Raw genomic sequence first — 20,837 nt, 5'->3', positions numbered from 1 at the left:
GAAAATGAACATTTTTAAAATTACTTTGTGTGAAGCAGATTTTACCTAAATGCCTAGTAAAAATTCAGTTGTTTAATGATTAAAAAAACCCTCCTATTTTAGATAATGTTAGTGAATATAATTTTTGTAGATAAAAGCATATCAACATACCTTTTTATCTAGATATGAGTCAAAAGACCAAGAAACACTTGGGAGAAACATCACTTAAACTTGCAGTTTAGTTACTTATACGATGTAGTTATTTTGGGTTATATGTGAAAAATTATTGTTTTAAATTGCGATTTTTCTTTTATTAATTTTGAATATATTTGATTTTGCATTTGGTACAGTACTCTGTTTTCCTTCACATTCATCTAGCCCTATTTGATTAAAACTATGTAACATATTAAAAACAAGAGAAGCTGTCCCTCTCAGTTTTCTCTGCACTGGGAGCAGCTCTCCTGCTACAGTCCCTCATCCCCTAAAAATGTACGGCTGTGCACAGTTCATCTCCTCCCCCTTCTTGGGCAGGAGCACCCCTCAGGTGAGCTGATCGTTGTCTGCCGTGGTGCTAAAAACACTGGAGACACCGACAGATGAGAGCCTCAGCAGCTTGGCAGCCCCATGTACCCTGACCTCGCTTATTTTAGCCACAACTTCCAAACCAGCGCCATTTCAAGGGACATCCACACAGCGGCCAAGTTCACTGTGGCTGGGGCTGTCACAGTAGGGGTGGCTGGCTCTGGGGCTAGAACTGGGGAGTTTGGGAGCCTCATCATTGGCTATGTCAGGAACCAGTCTCTGAGGCAACAGCTCTTCTACCCCATTCTGGGCTTTGCTCTCTGGGAGGCCATGAGGCTCTTTTACCTCTTGGTGGCCTCCACATCCTCTTCTCCCTGCGAAGGAGCCTTCTCTGCCTCCCACAGGTCTTTCTCCAGTGTCTCATGTACCCTGTATGTTCCTTTTCTTATACCTCCCCAGGCAGCCTGGGGAAAGCAGTTGGCTCAGGGTTTGTCAGAGGAAAGACAAATAAAAACTGTATTAGTAAGGAAAAAGAAAAGAAAAGAAACAAAACAAGAGAATCCTTTTCAGGTATTTTGAGATAAACAGTGAATACCAAAACTTAGAGAAAACCGAGAGAAGTTTGAGTTTCAAAAAATGGAAATCCCTATTCAGAACATAAAATATACAAATAGACAGATGTGGGTATATTGATTCCGAACAGGCCCTTTCAAGACTGTCGGATACTGGAGTGCGTTGCTCAGGTCCTCCCTCCGAACCCAGGCATCATCTGACAGCTCACAGCCCAGTCCCTCAGCAGAATTTCCTTGCATCCGAAGGAAGATACTTCATCCACAGTGACATGCGCTCTCCAGGGCAGCCAGCATCTCAGGACTGTTCATAGGGGTGTTTCAAAAGGCCTGTTCCCCCCGGTGTCAAAAAAACAACTCTGAGAGGCACCGCAGCTCTGGGGTCTCTGAATGAGTGATTGAAGCTTTGTTACTGCTGTCTATGCCTACTCCCCGGCCTCACATGGGCATTTTCTCCTCCAAAGATCCCCCGTTAAACCTCCTGGTTGCACAGTTGATTGTCAGTCTGTTTCCCTCGGGAAATCAAGAGAAATCCTGAAGAAGTTGTGACAAATGAGTTAGTTACAACTCAAAAAAAATGTACTATCTTCCTCCAAGCCCCTTGTATTCCAAAATCTCTGTTAAAAAAAAAAGAAAAAACACGTGAATTATGAGGTAGAAAAAGCTATACCAATCAGGATTGAGGATCTAGGGTGGAAATAATAGAGAATAACCATATAATCAATTTCTTATGGGAAAATGTATCTGAAAGCTCTAATATCCCTCACAAATTTTAAATGTCAGTAAGAGCAGTCAATTAAATCCTTTGATATTTATTCAGGTGAAAATGATATACCAAGGTATCCCATTCCGTGGTATCTGTCCAATCCCAGGAAATCACTCCCGAAATCATTCTTTGCAATATGCTCTTCAGCACAGCGAACAATGTAGTCCAAATGTTTTCATTAGTTTATTGGCAGGAGGTGGTATGGATTAACAATCTATCTAAAAATCAATACCAATGATTCCTAAGTACTGATTAAATTGAAAGCCCTTGTTAAGTATCGATTAGATTGAAAGCAATACTCTTGATAATGAAAAGTACGGGTAGGCTTCAATAGGGGAGAGAGAATTGCATTTGGTTCCTAGGCAGCCAACTAGAAGAAGAAAACACAGAGAATGACAAGGGTAATAAAGGGATGTTCCACTGCCTATCAGTCAGATAGATTCTATTCCTCGAAGAGGTTTAAGCCTGCATGTTTACCTGAAGAAAAAATAAATAAATAAACCCCGTAATTTAAACAAAGAGAAAAGCAGGTCCAGTGGAGTATGGACTTAGCGCCAAGCCTTTAACATGGAAACAAGATCTTGGAGATCAACATTCGGATTCAGCTCTTAACTCATGGCTAAACTCAGAAAAACTAGCACAAAATTTTCCTCTGAGGATGTGATCTAATAATTGCAGCCTTTTAGGCTCAGCCTCTTCTATGATCTGAAAACAACTTCAGATTCTATATTTGGAAACATATTACTATTGTCTACAAACTGATAAGAATTCTAAAAAAAGCAAGGTGAAAATTATAGGAAACTTCATGCTTGTATTCTAAGAAGAATAAAGAGTATTCTTATTCTTATAAAAAAACTTACTTGAGTTGTTAGATCCTGTAGTCCCAGGAAAGCTAAAACTGTGTTAAATTCCCAACTGTTCCATCTATTTACTCTATGATCTTGTGAGAATCTCTAAGCAGATCAGAAAATCAACCTTCTTCAACGAGATTCATAAAGTATCCATCTCATATGAACTTACAGGAATGAAGTAAAATTTCATATGAAAGTACGGAGTACAGAGTTTGCATGGTAGAGTAACAGCTCACCAACTGTTGTTTATTTATTTGAGCCACTTTCAGTAATTGAAATTTATTATTAATCTTATGTTAATAGTTAAGTCTAACACTTTTCCAATAATTCTAACTTATTTTAACCAAAATCAATCATTGGAAGTTAAGACTATGTTTTAAATATATTCATATAAAGCATAAATGAAATTTTCAATAAATAATTATACATACGGAAAAATTACACATAAGTAGTATTTTTAAAATCATATTTTTTTTCTTTTCAAGCCTCTGTAAATCTTATTGAGATAATGAATTTTATAAGTTTGCAATATAATATAAGTTTCTCATATAATCTGAGTGTTGTGTAACACCAGGTAGATTTAACTACTCTGATAGTCTACTGATTTTCAAGTGCCATATTATTATTTTGGCCTTTCAAATCTTTTTAGAACCTCTTATATAAAAGACAAATGGGTTTTGATTTAAGAGCAAATATTCAAGGTCTCATCTTAAAAAAAAAAAAAGCCTGTTTGTTTTCTATTCTAAAGCATAAGAAATAGATATCACTATCTCAATTTGAAAGAAAAATAAGATAGAACTAAATTAATATTTTTAAAAAGCTAAGAAAACTAATTGATATACTAAAGTATTTCAAGAAACCAGAAACAAAAGGAAGAAAATCAAAGATCATGAACGTGGAAGTTAGAAACTATTAAAAAGGAGGAGTAAAAAATCAAAGTAGAAAACAAATATAAAATTGGGAAATCCAGAAATTATAAAGTTGAGTCTTTGTAAAGCTTAATAAAATTATATTTTATAAGACTGATCAAAAAGGAAACAAAAACTGAAGAGATCAGAAATACCAGCAGCAAATTGAAAATAAAATTTAAAATAATAATTAAACTAAAATTAAAATACTACCAATAAAAAGATATGAAAACATCACATAAATAAAATTAAACCTATGTAAGATCTTTAAAAACAGAACAAAAAACTCTACAAAACATGTTTGGGAGAAATTAAAGACTAATCAATTAAGATTATGCTATATTCATGGATTTAGACAGAACATTGTAAAGAAATCAATTTTTGGCACACTGGTCTATAGATTTAATGTAATTCAAAACAAATTCCCAGTAGATTGTTTTGTGAAAATTAACACACTATTTATAAAATATACACAAAAATGCAAATGATCATTAATAACCAAGACAACTGGAGGTACTGGAGGGCTTCTAATACCAGATATTTAACTTTCATAAAATTCTAGTGTGAGGGAACAGTGGGTTATCGGCACATGTATAAATTGACCTGTGGAACAGAATACAAAGTACAGAGGCACACCCACACATTTACAGACAGCTGATTATGTCTCGAATAAAATTAACTAAGGCAAAGGAAAACTAACAAATCGGACTTTAATAAAATTAATAAATTCTGTTTCTCAAAACACACTAGAAGGAGTTTGAAAAGGCAAGCCATAGGGAGAAGATTATATGTAAACATGTGTGTAGTGTACATGTATGAATGAATGACAAATATTGAGAATACAAAAAGAAATATTTCACATCAACAATATCAAGATAGGCAACCCAATAAAAAAATAGGCTAATGATTCAGTTAGGTATTTCAGGTAAAGGCCATCCAGTGATCCACAAACACGAAAAGATACCCCACCTTAGTCATCATTGGGAAAATGAAAATCAAAACAACAATGAATTACTACTCTACATTTGCTAGAATGGCTTAAATATAACAAGATACTTCCCTTTCCAAGCATTGGTCCAAGGATATAGAACTCTCATATATTGATGGTGGGAGTGTTACTTTGGACACTCACTGTAGAAAATTGTTTGACAATATTGCTGAAGCTAAGCGTACATATATATTTTGTAAAGCAACAATTTTATATCTATGTATATGCCTAACAAGATGAATACATATGCTCATCAAAATACATGAAAAAACAATCTTTATATCAACATTACTTATAATAGATAAAATGTCCATCACTATTAGCTATATATAGACAGACATATTCATACTATAGAGAGCTTTATGTCAATGAAAATAAATGAACTAGCATTATGTATAACAAGATTGATAAATTTCACTAACATAATGTTAAGCAAAAAAGCTAGATCAAAATGTACATATGGTATAATTTCATTTATATGCATTTCAGATGTAGTCAGTGGTGATAGACATTCAAAGAGGGTAATCTTTCATGGTGGAAGCAGTAACTGTGAAACACAGTTAATCATGTTAAGTTATTCATGAGTAATGGAATGTACAACTGTCAGGAATGGAACATATTACATTTCTTCTCTTAGTTCCTAATATACTTTTTAAATAGAGTTTCTAAACTACAAGATTGCCTTTGCCTTTAGTAGCAAATGATGAAGAACACTTAACAAGTAGATTCTAAAAGAAATATGAACCAATATGCTAGCCCCATTGATCCAAAGCTAACCCGTTTTAAAGATCTATTGCATCTCTTGAATCAGAATCGAAACGTAGGTGTTCAGAATAATGCGAGTCAGACTCACTGAAATTCTCTTTGCTTTATTCCCCTATAAATCAAATATCAATACCTTGAAAAGGCGATGGTAGCATCCAAATTAAATGATGACCTCTGGATTGTCAGACTGTGGACCCGCTTATAGTCTTCCCAGTCTCAATTAGCAGAATAAGGAGGAAAGATATTTTTAATCATTTTATTGATCTATTCGTTACCTGAACAATGTTGAAACATACAGTGATTTGTTTTTCTAAATCTGACCTCAGGACAAAATTGTCAAGCTTCCAGCTTTGCTCATTCTCTGCCACAATCTAAATCGTGCACTCATGCAAGTTACCCCCCCCTTATTGTGTGTTTCACAGTGTGTAATTTTGCTAAAACAAGCCCTTTAATTATCCATTGCCAAAAGTGTCACCTACTGTTAAATGATTCCTGTGCTGCAGACAGAGAAACTGTAGGTTCCTATAAGGTTCTGAAGTTTCCATTAAGTGCACAGACCCCAGGAGCAGCTGTTAACAAATCTGTTGGTGGTTTTGTAAGAAAAAGAGCCAGGCTGTGCTCCTGCTGTACTTTTGGTCAGAGAGCGCAATTTGCATTTTGACAGGTTTAGTGGGCAAGAGAAAAGACAGCACATGTAAATAACAGCTCAACGTGAAACATTTGGACCAACAGATGACTAATATTGAAAGTTTCGTTAAATAATAAGCAGTGATCAGAGAGAAATTTTTCTTGGGTGAAAGGTAATATGAAAGCTATTTATTTTGATTTTGCATTATTTTTAAGTATTTTTAAAAGAAATGTATAGTTTAATATTATATTAAATTTTTTATTTTATTTTATTATTTATTTGAGAGAGAAAGATAGTGAGAACACAAGCAGGGGGAGAGGGAAAAGCAGGCTCCCCGCTGAGCAGGGACTCCATCCCAGGATCCTGGGATCATGACCTGAGCCGAAGGCATATGCTCAACCAACTGCCCCTCTATTAGGCTGTTCAACATCATTCGAAATTGATCAAAATCAAGTAGAATAGGACAAATTTGGGTAGTGATGTTAATCAATTTTGTCTTTAAGACTTTTTAAAAAAATATTTGAATTTGCTGTTCTTTTATTATACTTTAAAATCTTTATCTAGGGGTGCTTGGGTGGCGCAGTCAGTTAAGCGTCTGACTCTTGGTTTCCCCTCAGGTCATGATCTCGGGGTCGTGAGATCGAGCCCTGCATTAGGCTCCACACTTGCTGGAGTCCGCTTGAGATTCTCTCTCCCTCTGCCCTTCCTGCTGGTACTCTCTATCTCTCCCTCTCTAAAATAAATAAATAAATCTTAAAAACAAACAAACAAAAAAAAAACCCTTTATCTATGTTGGACCTATTTATGCCAAATTATGATAAATTATATATCATTACAGATTATATAACTTCTCCTGGTGACCAAAATATCTATACTTGCATTGTAGTCTCCACTCCATTTTTTTTTAAAACAGGCCTTTAACGTAGTTATTTAGAGTAGAGCATGAGCATTGCAGGATTTAAATGTTAAATCTAAATTAACTATTATGTTGCCAAATTATTTTCCTATAAGGCATTCCTGAGTGGTAGAGATAACTTCAAAATTTTTACATCAACCATAGATCTCAACATAAAATAATTCATGTTTATAAAATGTTAATAAAAAAGAAAGATTTATTAACTGTGGTAGAGTTTGATTGTATTTATCAATGTTTATTTCTTCTCTGGTGGCTGATATTTAATCACGGTATGCATGCTTCCCTAAAAAAAAAAGACCTATATTAACTTCCTTAACTTAACAAAGTTTTCTTTTGTTGCTGTTGTTGTTTGTTGTTTTTTACAATTAAGCTAGACAATTTAAAGGCTATTATAGTAGAGACTCTAGAGAAGACACTTAAAATACAAGGACTGAAATATAGGACATTAGCAACCAACAAAAAGTGCATAATTAAGACTCTGAACTGTTGTCTTTTCTATTTATTATGTAACATAAAATACGCAGATGATTTTAATAAATAATTCTATTCTTTTCACAAGTTTGTAGAGCACCTATGCCATGCTTTAATTGTTAGCTACATAGAAACACAGAAATCTTTCCTTTAAAAAATGGCTTATAAATAGCTATACTAAAACATGCATGTAGCTATCAATTAATAGTATAACTCTGTTATTCTTAGGTATATAGTATTTTTCAGACTAAAACTCAATCCTAATTCCTCAGTTATATTATATTATAATCAATTTTATGGACTCCAATATTAATACAGCTTAACATTTATTTAACAAAAAGGATTAAAAATAAAGTAACATTGTATATATATATAATGCTTTATATCTATATCTATATATCTATATATAATGCTTTATATATCTATATCTATATCTATATCTATATCTATATCTATATCTCATCGTATGATATAATGATTCCTTGGAAAACAAACTACCAATCATTTGCAAAACTAGAAAAAAAGTAGTTTTCTGAGATAAAACTTTTAAAAAACAATACTTCTTAGACAAGCATACTATAATGTTTTCTCAAACATAGATCTACAATGAATAGAGAATACATCCTGAAAACAAATGGACCATGATTTATTTTAGTCACTCACTCTATGACTGACACATTTCTCATTTTTACATTTTCCCTTGAAGGAGCAGCATGCCATAGGCCCTGAAATGTCCAATACACCTGCCTTGTCACATAGTCCATTTCCCCATGCTCTCCACCTAACTTCTTTGTTGTCTTTCCCCACTCTGTCCCACTAACTTTCTAATATCCCAATGCTCAACACATTTTTTGTGCCTCCAGTTTGGTCCTTTTGCCTACCAATCACTATTCCATTCAAGGCAGTAGAACGACTGAGTACTAGAGTGAGTGGAGTTTTTTGGAAATGATATTTCCAGATTTATTGGTGAACTTGAAGCTTAGAATGCCTTATCGACAAGGCAGCTTTGAGCAGTATAAAGACAGTCCCCAAATTATGATGGTTCAATTGACTATTTTTCAACATTATGATTGTGCTAAAGTGATATGCATTCAGTAGACACTGTACTTTGAGTTTTGTTGCATCTTCTCCCGTACTGGAGGCATGCAGGCGATCCTCTCTGGTGACACTGGGCAGTTGGGGGGGAGGTGCAGTTCCCAGTCAGCTATGTGATCACAGGGGTGAACGACCGATACGCTTGCAACCACTCTGTGTCTCACTTTCAGTACAGTATTCATACATCACATGAGATATTCAACACTTTATTATAAAATTGTCTTTGTGTTAGATGATTTTCCTAACTGTAGGCTAATGTAAGTGTTCTGAGTACGTTTAAGTTAGGTGGTCTAAGCTATGATGTTTGGTAGGCTGTTAAATATATTTTTTACCTACAATATTTTCGGTTTACAATGCATTTACACTGACATAACTCCATCATAGGTTAGAAGGATTTGTACAAAAGATCTTAATAAACTTTGCCTCTGGATAAGGTTGAGTTATAATGTTGTTTGGGAAGTGCCCAATCAATTCAGAGATTTCTGAACAACTGTTGAAAATACAACTAGTTAGTTAGGCCACTGGTATCAAGCAGTCCAAGTATCAGGACAGAGAACAAATGCATTTAGATAGGGTTTAGTCCAGAGAGTTGAAGATCAACATGGAATAAACCCATGTGAAGGGGATGTATTTCTGATGGGAAGTTCATTTTTATTCACCAAGCAAATTTTTGATCAACCAGGTAGATTGAACAAAGAGGAAAAATACCAAACAGCCAAGCCTTTGAAATTATCCTTATATATACCAATACAGAAATATCTCTTAAAAACTTTACTCGATATGAAGAATCACGTTTTACCTTTCTTTCCTTTTATTGCCAGACTTCTTGAAAGTTCTATAGAATGTCCTGCTTCCATATCTTCAACTGTAATTCACTACTTTCTCAACTCTTTACATCTGGTTCCTTTCTTCACCACTTTAGTAAGATTCCAGTCCTAAGGATCATGGAGAGACTGCAAGTTTGCTACATCCATGAATTGTTCTGAGCCCTCACCTCTGGCATGATTTATTCACATTTGTATTAATGAAATTCTCTCCTTTCTTAGATTCAGTGATATCATATTTTTTTCTGGTTTTGCTTTTTCGTGATACATTTGTGCCTCCCTTAGTTTTTAAAGCATATTTTCATTTGCTGAACCAGATTATATTTCAATTTACTTCTAAGACTCTTCATGTTCTTACTGCTATGGACTTATCTCCAGAATACTTGTTCTCATGTGATGATGCTTCAGACTTACTGAGCTTCTTTTACTTGCTTGCCTGTGACATCTGTGTGAGCCATCCTCTCTATGGAGACTTTTGTACTTTCCTTTTAAAATATGCTCAGCAAGATGGCCTTAAAATTTCCCTCAGCTTGACCACACTTTAAACAGACTAATTCCTGCCTCTAAGCCCTGACCTCTCTATCACAGAGATCTTTACAAAACCTTATAAACCTAACCACAGAGGTCTATTGCTTCCTTTTTCTTAGAGCACTTACTTAAAAAAAAAAAAAAAATTGTAACTGCGAATTCTTTCTTTGTCCCTTTGAGGTGTACAGCTTTTATAAAACTTCTTACCTGTTTTACATCCCAGGACTCTTTCTCAAGGACCTGAGAGCCATCCCTTCAAAATGTAATCATTAAGGAAGATAGCATCTCTATCTCCAATCTCTGTGTGCGGGTAAGAGCCTAACTTCAGTGAGTGCCTTGCTCCAAGTTGTAATATTACCTGCTTTTATAAAGATATAAGAAAGTTTACGTTTCCTTCGGGTAAGGCCAATTAGCAATACAAATGGACTACAATCTCCCACCCAGCTATATGGAAATGACCACCTGACTGATGGTCACCTTCAAATCATAGCAACCCTGACAGAAGAAAACTACAGTGGGAGGAGGTTAGTAGAATAAACACCCTGATCATATTTGCCTCTCTCCCGCTATAGGCCTACCAACCTATCTGAAAGTCAAAATGTTGACATATGGGCCACAGAGCAAAGTAAGATAGTTGATTCATCAATCTGTCCACTAACCCTTCAATAATTTTTATGTGACAGACATTATATTATGTCTAGAGATAAAAAGATGGAATACAGCATTACATTTTTTTTAAATTTATTTGTCAGAGAGAGAAAGAGAGAACACAAGCTGGGGGAGCAGCAGACAGAGGGAGAAGTAGGCTCCCCGCTGAGCAAAGAGCCTGATGTGGGACTCGATCCCAAGACCCTGGAATCATGGCCTGAGTCAAAGGCAGGTGCTTAGCTGACTGAGCCACGCAGGCGGCCCCCCACCTTTTTTTTTTTTTTATAGCATTACATTAACAATTGCATTGTAATTGCTATTATAGCAATGCATTTCCAAACCCTGTGGAATTCTGGGAAATAAAGCTAGGAAAGCAGTGAAGTCTTGACTACCACTTAAGCTAGGGCTTATAGATAAATACATTGTCAGAAAAGAAGTGGAAGCTAAGCTTGCTAGACATGAGGGCCTCCATAGATCTGGACTACATTAATTCATGAATGAGATAAAAAAAATGTTCAAAGATGTTGGTAAAATGATAGATGAATGATACATAGATGATAGATAGACGAGAGATAGAGAGATAGGTGATGAACCTCACCATAGAGACCAAGAAAGAACAGTTTCCAGTAGCACACATCAGCAGTGTCCTCAGTGTGGAACACTCAAAGGAATCAAAACTAAAAATTGACCTTCGAGTTTTGATTTTGAAAGAATTGTTGATCTTCACTAGATTTGCATAACAAATTACAAAAGATTGATCTTTATTCAAAGTTGAAGAAATCTAAAAAAATCTTAATAATTATTACATGAAAATTTTTCCAATTGATTATGATAAAAGGAAGGGTTAGTTTGATTTGAAGTACAACTGTTATCTCATTTTTTTCCTTTTCTTTTTTTTCTAAAGGAGGAGATTTTAATGGTGGATTTTATCCTTATTGCCTTCCAAACCCTGCCTTTGTCATCAGAGAAAAAATAAGAAAAGAAGAAACTATTGTTCTACAACCAGCACACTGAACTTTCTAAATTGCTATCACCATGTATACATAAATGTTGAGCCATGTAACGTAAACCCTAAATATGTGAGAAGTAAATTCTGCATTTTTAATCTATCAGATCATTCAAGAGAATATTTTTCTTTTGTTTTCTATTTTTAACTTATACATCACCAATGAAATTGTCAACTGCAATCTATTAAAAATGGACTGCTGCTATTTTTTATCGAAAATCATTTTACTGGTACTTCTAGATAGTGTATGCAAGTTATTAATTATAGGTTTGGTTATAAGTAGTAGGAGAAAATATTTATACCTTAGTATTTTAAAATTTTATTTTGAAAATGATACCTGATTCTATTTATCCTAGAGAAAATAAATCAGAAGTAAATACAAGGATGGGGCAACTGGTGGGCTTGGTTGGTGGAGTGTGTGACTCTTGATCTCAGGGTTGTAGGTTTGAGCCCCACGTTGGGTGTCGAGATTACTCAAAAAAAAAAATCTTAAAAAAAAAAAGAGTGAATATGAGGGAAGTACATATCAGTCTATGAGAGGAGGATGAGACAATGCCATAAATCCAGGCAGAAAGACAGTTTCAATATAAGGAGCAACAAAACAACTCAAAGTCTAGATAGATCATACTGAGAATACAACCTGTAGTGACAAAGATAATAAAATGATATATCAATCTAACTAATTATGCTGATACACCCTTATTTTCCCATAACTTGGAATGCCATTGTTCATTAGGATTTTCGGCAACTTTGGTAGCCAGAGATATTGATTGAATTCTTATCATGTGTCAGTAAATTTGTGTGGAGTTTAATATGTTTAAAGTTCTTCAGCTAGTAACCTGCAATAGAGCATTTTTTCCTAGGTAGACCATAAGTGCTACAGTGCAACATTTCACGTTGTAATATTATTGCATGTATCTTTTGTTCACTCTAGACTCTAAGCTCCTTAAAGCATAAATTAAATTTTTTCACTTCTGCAATTTTTTTCTTTACTACCCTAGTGACAATGTATGAATAAATTGAAATAAAGGTATACATATCATAGTACAATAAACAAAGCACCATAATATACATGGTTACAGCTGACATTAAATCATATCAGCAGGGGCGCCTGGGTGGCATAGCGGTTAAGCGTCTGCCTTCGGCTCAGGGCGTGATCCCAGCGTTGTGGGATCGAGCCCCATATCAGGCTCCTCCGCTGTGAGCCTGCTTCTTCCTCTCCCACTCCCCCTGCTTGTGTTCCCTCTCTTGCTGGCTGTCTCTATCTCTGTCGAATAAATAAATAAAATCTTTAAAAAAAAAAAATAAAATAAATCATATCAGCAATGTCTAGAAATCAACCAGCAGCTTCAGGAAAATTCTGACATGCTGAGCAAATACTAAAGGAATGGCCAAATGTATGCATGAGCCAGAGAATATTCTACCTTGAGACTGGCAGATTTTGTTTCAAGCTGCTCTAAGTAATTAATAAGAAACTGAAAACCAAGATTTAGGAAAAAATTCCTAGAGATAGATAGATGATAGATAGATGACAGATAGATAGATGATATATAGATGATGGTGGTAGACAGATACATACATAGATAGATAGATACATAGATAGATGACAGATGATAGATAGAAGATGATAGATAGATGATAGATAGATAGATAGATAGATAGATAGATAAATGAAGAGTAAATGAAGAGATATATAGAGAGACAGAGAGCTATCAGTGGTAAAAAAACAAATTCCAAGAACCCAGAGTCTGCTGACATAAGACAAAGACAGGCAAACTGGTGATGAATCCAGAAGGTTATGTAAGTCATTATGCAATGCCGTTAAGCACAGGGTCTCAGAGAGCCTTGACAGAAATCCTTGTTTCTGTAATCTGTTTTACAGTTAAAGCCACATGTGGCCTGTCCTGCCTGTGACTAGAAAGTAAATTTAACAAGAGGCAGAATCAAGAGTAAGAGCTTTCACTGTCTCCTTCAGGGGAATAGACAGATCCAAGATCATAGGAAAACATCTCCCATATGGAAAATAAGAGCAAAATGTTTTATTCCAAATTACATAACAAGCAGTTCATACTCTTAGGAAATTAGATTTGTGAAACTTGTCTGCCATCAAGAGTAAGAACCAAGGGTGAAATAACTATGTTTTCTTAAATGAATACCCATCCATTTGTGGTCTTGTTCAACCAGACCTTGAGTAGTTATAAATATACACTATCTCATGACCAAGTGAAACTTACCTTCCTTATTTCCCCCACATTACAAGAATTTTGGCATGCTTAGGGGATAATATAAGGGTTAATAACAAGTTTTTCAATATTCGGTTTTGGTCTAAAGGTCTAAGGTTATGAACCTTGAAAAATACTTGAAATCATTAAGATTTTGTGGATTGACCTTTCATTGATTAGTAAATAAAGCATCTGGAGTTTGAGTTTTTTGGTAATTTTTTTTCTTTCCTTCAAAGTTGAAGTAATAAACATTTTGATAACAGGTTTTGGAGTGAAACGTGCTACCACATGAAGAAATTAGCAACCACACTGAAATTCCCAAGCAATTACATTATATTTCCCTCCTGAATTTATCCCACATGTAGGCCTATGGAAAAGTTTTGTGTTAGATGACAATGTTTTACAAGCATAATCATGTACAGATGTAGATGTCCAGTTGTATCCGAAATGCCCTGTGGACAGTGTGATATTTGGTTTTGGGAGAATGTCTTTGAAGGAAGGTAACTACATCCTCAGGGGGGAAAATGAGCATAATGAGTAATCAGAAAAGGAAGTGAAAAAACAAATGGAGGGATGGTGTGTGGCTTTTTCTGAGTAAATAAGCATGTAGAGACTTGTTCGATAAACAAAACAGCTTATGAATCAACTGCATAATTTAATTTTATATTTTATATTTTTTGTTCTTCCTACAAATTGCAACTAATCATTATTTGAAACTACTGAATAAAAATGCTTGAAGGAATGTCAGAACAACTATTTAAATAGTAGATATAAAATTTAAAAAGTCATGTGTGGAAACCCAATTAGATATCACATGCAATTAAGCAGAAAACATGTCACAATGCTCTTTCTAAAAAAACACATCTGACCATATTTCCAAACCGAAAAATGATTAATTAACCAAGATACTTCTAGGCATAATCCCAGAGTATACTCTGTGTTATGAATTTCTTTAGAAATTTATAAACTCTTCTATTGGCTCTTTGAAGAAAATATAGACTATATATTAATAATTTGTTAAAATAAGTATTTATTTTCTGAAATTCTTTAGGATTCAGAACACTAAGAACTTATTTCACTTTTACTGCCTTCATCATTATTCTGTTAGAACCAAAATATTTTTAATTCTGGAAGCTCATCCTGAGAAAAGAATGGGTGTAGGAGATTTTTAGACATATATAAGCATGTTAAAGAACTCTCTGTTGGGCTAGTTAGAGAAGCAGACAAGAGTCTAGCTGCTTGTAGGAGGAGGTGTTGAGGGCTCTTCTGAAAGAAAATGAATTCTAAGGTGAGAAAGACCTGAACTCTACAGATGTAACCCTATAATAATAACACCAATAAAATTATAGACAGGAACAATAATTCTGAACAAACTTTAATGCTTACTAATTCGATTTTTCTTCTTACCCAGCCTATCTATGTGAGGAACCATAAGTAAAAACAAATTTATAAAACATCGGACTACAAACAATATTGTTTTAAGACATTAAATGCATCACTAACATAGAGTAGTGTAAGGTTCACAAATATATCCTCCTAATTCCCACAGATATCACCCTGCTTTCCTAACAAGCATCAGTGTTAGTATCAAGTAGAACAGCCAAAATAAAATGTTGCAGTCTGGGGCGCCTGGGTGTCTCAGTTGGTTAACTCTCTGACTCTTGGTATCAGCTCAGGTCATGATTTCAGGGTCAAGGAATCCACACCCTGTAATGGACTTCACACTCAATGAGGAGTCTGCTTTCCCTCTCCCTCTCCCTCTGCTCCTGTTCACATGCACTCTCTCTCTCTCACTCTCTGTCTCTCAAATAAATACAGTTTTTTAAAATTTAAAAAAAATATATTTTATTCAAATTCAATTAATTAGCATAGAGTGTATTATTAGTTTCAGAGGTAGAATTCAGTAATTCATCAGTTGCATATAACAGCCAGTGCTCATGATGTCATATGCTCTTCTTAATGCCCATCACCCAGCTACCCCATCCCCTTCTCCCCCTTTCCAGCAACCCTCAGTTTGTTTCCTACAGTTAAGGGTTTCTGATGGTTTGTTTCCCTCAAATAAATAAACAGAGCTTTAAAATGCTGCAGGGTATTAAGGGTCCTGCAAGAGCAACGATTGGGTTCTGGAAGGAACCCATGAGTAAGTCATGAAGCACCATCAACATTGGCGTTGGCAGCGCTGCTTGTCCTTCTTTGGAGCAGAAAACATACCTCTCCCAGTGTTTCTGCATATATCCTTTCATCTGACTCGAGTTGCGGTCTGTATCTCTAGAATGCACATTCCACTTATATATTCAAGTGTCTCATGTCATTTATGTTTTATTTCCTAACTTATGTCCTTTCACACCCATTTTGTTCCTAGCCCTGAAGTACTTTATTCAGGAAGCTTTCTAAATAACTAACGTGCTTCCCCCTAAGTACTCACTATGGTATCTGTTGCCTTCCTATTGCTGGCAACCCCGTTTTCTATTTCTCTTGTATTATCAGCATGTTTTAATAATTTATTTTGTATCACAAAAGCCTGCTTTTATATAATTTAGGAAAAAAAAATCCTTAATCTGTTTTCATAGAGATTTTTTTCCAGTTAAGTCCATTTGCTCTAAGTGTTCCCATGATACCCCGTATTTTAAGCCACACCAGCCCCCATTCCCTGTACTTATTGGTGATTAAGTTTTAGTCAGTATTGGTAGTTAACTTGGGTCCTCAAAGTAATTGTGTAAGTCACTGTTAACTTTTTTCAAACACAGAAACATGGAAAATTCAGATTTTGTTTCCCTTTGGAATGCATCAACCCACTAGATCACTACATTGGTCCTGAAAGTCCTAGATGATGGATAGATGGATATACGTGTGTATATATATATATATGTATATGTATATGTGTATTTATTGCGATATAATTCACATGACATAGCATTTTGGAATATTTACGGTGTTGTGCCTCCATCACTGTAATCAATTTTAGATCATATTTGTTACCTTGAAATGAGAGCCCATAACCTTTAGTTATCATTTGCATGACCTCAAATACTAGAAAACGTTTAATATAATTTCTGTCTTTATAGATTTGCCTATCAGGACTTTTGTATAGATGGAATTATGTGTGATCTTTTGTGACAGTTCTTTCTCTTGACACCGTATTTTCAAAGTTCATCATGTTATATCATGTGTTAGTACTTCACTTGTTTTTGTGATTGAGCAAGGTTTCACTGGAAGGTTATGTGATCTTATTTGCATGAAGTCGTGCATAGCATTCATATGCATATATATATAGCATATGTATATATATGTGTGTGTGTATTTTAATTTTTGCAATACAATGCCTCTATTTCCTTTCTAATGCTAGCAACTTTCATTTTTCCCCCTCTCTTTTTTTCCTCAATATAACTAAACATTTATATATTCTATTGATTTTTTCAAAGCACTAACTTTTGGCTTCATTGATTTTTCTCTATTGTTTTCTATTCTCTATTTTATTAGTTTTTCAATCTAATATTTTTTTTCCTTTTTCTTGTTTTAGGTTTAATTCATTCTTATGCTTTCACTCTCTTAAAATAGAAGTTTAGGCTACTGATTAGAGATCCTTCTTCTTTTTTATTATAGATATTTACTGCTTTAAATTTTCCTCCAAACATTGTTTTACTTGTATTTCATAAGTTTTGCTATATTGTGTCTTCATTTTTATTAATGTCAAAGTGTTTTCTAATTTTTCCTGATTCTGACTGTGAGAAAGTTTAAACCTAAGGACATTCTCGAGATCCCTGGAGGCTTTGGTGGAAAGCAATAAAGAGGAGATTGAGATATTTGAGATACGCTAAACATATCTCAGCATTGGAAATATGTTAAATCATAGGCCAATTTGTTTGTCAGAGAGAATGAACAAAATAGAAAAGTAAAAAGAGCCTCCTTGAGGTCAGAGTAAACCTAAAATATGGAACCCAAATAACCTTGGCTATTAGAGAACAGAAGGAAAGTCAGGTGGCAGTACTATGGTGGATGAGGAGCAAAATGACTATAATTTTTAGTCTTTTGGTCATCATATCTCCTAATCAAATTAGCATATGTAATCAGCTAAGATCTAGAGCTAAGTATTATACAAAAATGTAATTCTCACTCTATACCCCAAATTTTACAAATCCTATGAAACATGGTTATTATTACTGAAATGATCTCCTGTGCCTCTCATATCTGATCATTGTTAAAATATAGATATTTTATGAAGAGAACTATTCTAAAGTTAGATTTGATTCTCTTGTTATCCGTCTATATCCAATATTGCTCTAAAATGCTTGACATGTAATCCCTAATATAGTAATTCATTTACTTCTGCTCATTGGACCTCTGGTTTATTTACTCTTCCTCTCTAAGTGTCTTATAACTTTATTCAGGCAGATTGTTAATTAACTTGTAATTGCTCCAATCTAGAGCAAGTTCAGCATTGTCAATCATACAAAGTATTATAGACCCATCGTGTAGGAACTCTGGAAAATATGTTGTCCGTGTAAAGAGCAGAGCAAAGTGTATGATTCATAATAGGAAGAAACAGCAATAAGTTTTGTTGTTGTCCTTGATTCTTTCCTTCCTCTCTTCATCATTTTTCCTTGCATGAGAAGAACATGAAGCAGGTGTTGGGATTTTTTGTACATCCTGATGGCAGGCACTGCAGTGGTTCAGAAGGAAATTGCAGCAAAGAGGGAAACCACAGATTTTGTTACCAAAATCCTTGAACTTGTGTTTTAGTACTAATTTTTCTTAGTCATGCGGCCTTCAAAAATTTACTTAAATTTCTGAGTATTAGTTAATTCCTTAGATTACTACTGGTGATAAGATCCCACAGAAAAGTGTTACAAGCACTTGAATAAAGTGAATAGATAAAATATAGAGAAGCACTACTTGTGAACTGTTACTGTCATATTAGCTACCATTATTTTGCCTAGTTTAACCAAAGAAGTTAAAATAATTTGTAGCTATAGGAATTTTCGAATTACACAATTAAAGGTTCATTTACACATTTGATGATCACATTTCTGGCACCTTATTCTAGTTTATGAAGATACAGTGTTCTATTACATAGCATATATTCCAATGGAGACTTTGTAACTTTTAGTGTCATTTGAAAAAAAAATTAGTAAGTACCATAAAAAGGCATGAATGAAGATTATACCTTTTTTGAAGGTTTTTTTTTAAAGAACTTCTTCATCCCAAACCAATGCAAGTTAATTTCAGATATTACTTTAGGGTCTTTTCCATCGTTCTTTAAATCATTCTCAAGACAGAGAGCATGAAGGCACTTGAACTAAAGTCTCATCTGGCATTGTCAAGGGCGGGTAATTGTGCAGAGAGTCAGGAGGACTGGGCTGTGAGAAAGACAGGCATCAGGTGCTGTTTTCTGTTTAACAGTTAATAATTACATAGAGGAATTTTGCTCACACTTCTGTTGTATTCTAATTATTTATAGTTCAGGTCCCCAGCTCTCTCATCCTACTTTCTACACAAGTCTCTTGAGATACCTGAAAGCAGCTGCAAGAAGGCAATGACTTCAGGTCATGGACAAAGTTGGATTTAAACTCTTCATGTTGCAGCGTATGTGATGTTGCTCTTTCCTTCCTATAGTGACAACAAAACTTCTTTTGCTTTATTGATCATTTATAAGCTATATCAAAGAGTGACAATCAATAGATAAATTGGAAGAAAAAAAACGGCAGAGAGGAGGTGTTACATTCATCCAAGCCTGCTGCTTATGTAGCTTAACGTGATATATTCAAATGCAGTTGTAAGTGTTGGGTAAGGAAAAATATTCCAGAGAAAGTTGAGTTCTTGAAAGATGGAAATCTGATTAAAACACAGAATCATACTCAGAGAGTCTACTGTACCTTTCCTGTTTTAAAAATTGACATATTACATTAAGCAAGACATACACAAATTTAAACATGCAGAAGATTAAAAGATTGAGAAAAATATTTAAAATACTAAAATGAAGTAGGAGGAGTTGAAGAAAAAAATAAAATAATGACAGGCATTGAAGAAAATAGCTCGTTTGGCTAAAAGCTTCCGTATGGAATAGCAGATTGAGTTGCTTCTCAAAGAGTGGCAAAACTATATTTTGTACCAGATTGATTGAATGTATCTGCCCGTGGCTGGACACATGTGTGGAGAATGCAGAAAAATGAAGGTCACATTAAGTGTTATGTGTAGTTTCTAGCTTCATTTCTTAAAAACCAGGCAATAATTACCCTTTAAGTGGGATTTAAATTTTTATTTTAAAAACTATGAAATAACATCATATTTAAATATTTTTTCAAGCTATAGATTTTGTTAGACTCCATTTTTCTAGTCTGAAGTACTTGTCAGTATAAATCCCTTGAATGAATACAAGATATTAGTCACAAAAATGGCTCCAAGTTCTCCCCATCTTATAAATTCTTTAAATATAAAGATCAATAGCTTGGGTCACAGTGAATTAAGAAAAATTCAAATTCTAACGTGATTATGTTTACAAATATGTAAATATACTGATTTATATTTGTATATGTAAGCTAAATTAACAAATTAACCTCACTTTTAGCCTCTTTTATATATCATTTTATACATCCTTATATTTCAAAGAAAAGTAACAGGCTTCTTGATACTATAGCAGGGTAATCCTGATAATGAGAATATGCTAAAGGTCAACTGAAAAAAAAAAGGATAACCAAAAAAGCACCCTATAGAGATGGCATCAAAAATTTTCAAGTCTGTATGCATTTCTGTAAAGTTGCTTTCAATGGAAACGTTTCTATCAAAAATTAATTTTTAGTTAATTGTAGAACGAATTCAATTGAAATTATTCAAGAGTATTTCACATAAACAATCATATGTAGAAATAAGTGGGGAAAATCAACTATACTTTGAAAAAGACTCTTCAATCAGACAGCAAATTGCTCACAGAGCTTTTCTAAATTCAGGGTAAATGAGGAGAGATATAAAAGCATAAGTAATGAAATTATCAGGTATTTTCCAAAACTAAATTTTTACAATTGCATGGCAACATGTAACTACACTAATTTACAATAAAAATAGTTGAGGACAATTGAATCAAACAATGATACAAAGTTCTAAATGTAATGACTCCTTAATCTGTTTATTTTGGATATAAAACAGAGGTTTCAGAG

At 34.3% G+C, this 20,837-nt stretch overlaps 1 pseudogene; it reads left to right on the top strand.

Moving 5' to 3' along the window:
* Positions 1-466: 466 nt before the first annotated feature.
* LOC123000462 (ATP synthase F(0) complex subunit C2, mitochondrial-like) overlaps positions 467-20,837 on the top strand; it is a 38,511-nt pseudogene continuing 18,140 nt past the window's right edge.

This window comes from Ursus arctos, unplaced genomic scaffold, assembly GCF_023065955.2.
Source record: "Ursus arctos isolate Adak ecotype North America unplaced genomic scaffold, UrsArc2.0 scaffold_1, whole genome shotgun sequence".
NCBI lineage: Eukaryota > Metazoa > Chordata > Mammalia > Carnivora > Ursidae > Ursus > Ursus arctos.
The sequence above is the reverse complement of the archived record's forward strand: the minus strand, read 5'-3'. Positions and strand labels throughout refer to the sequence as shown.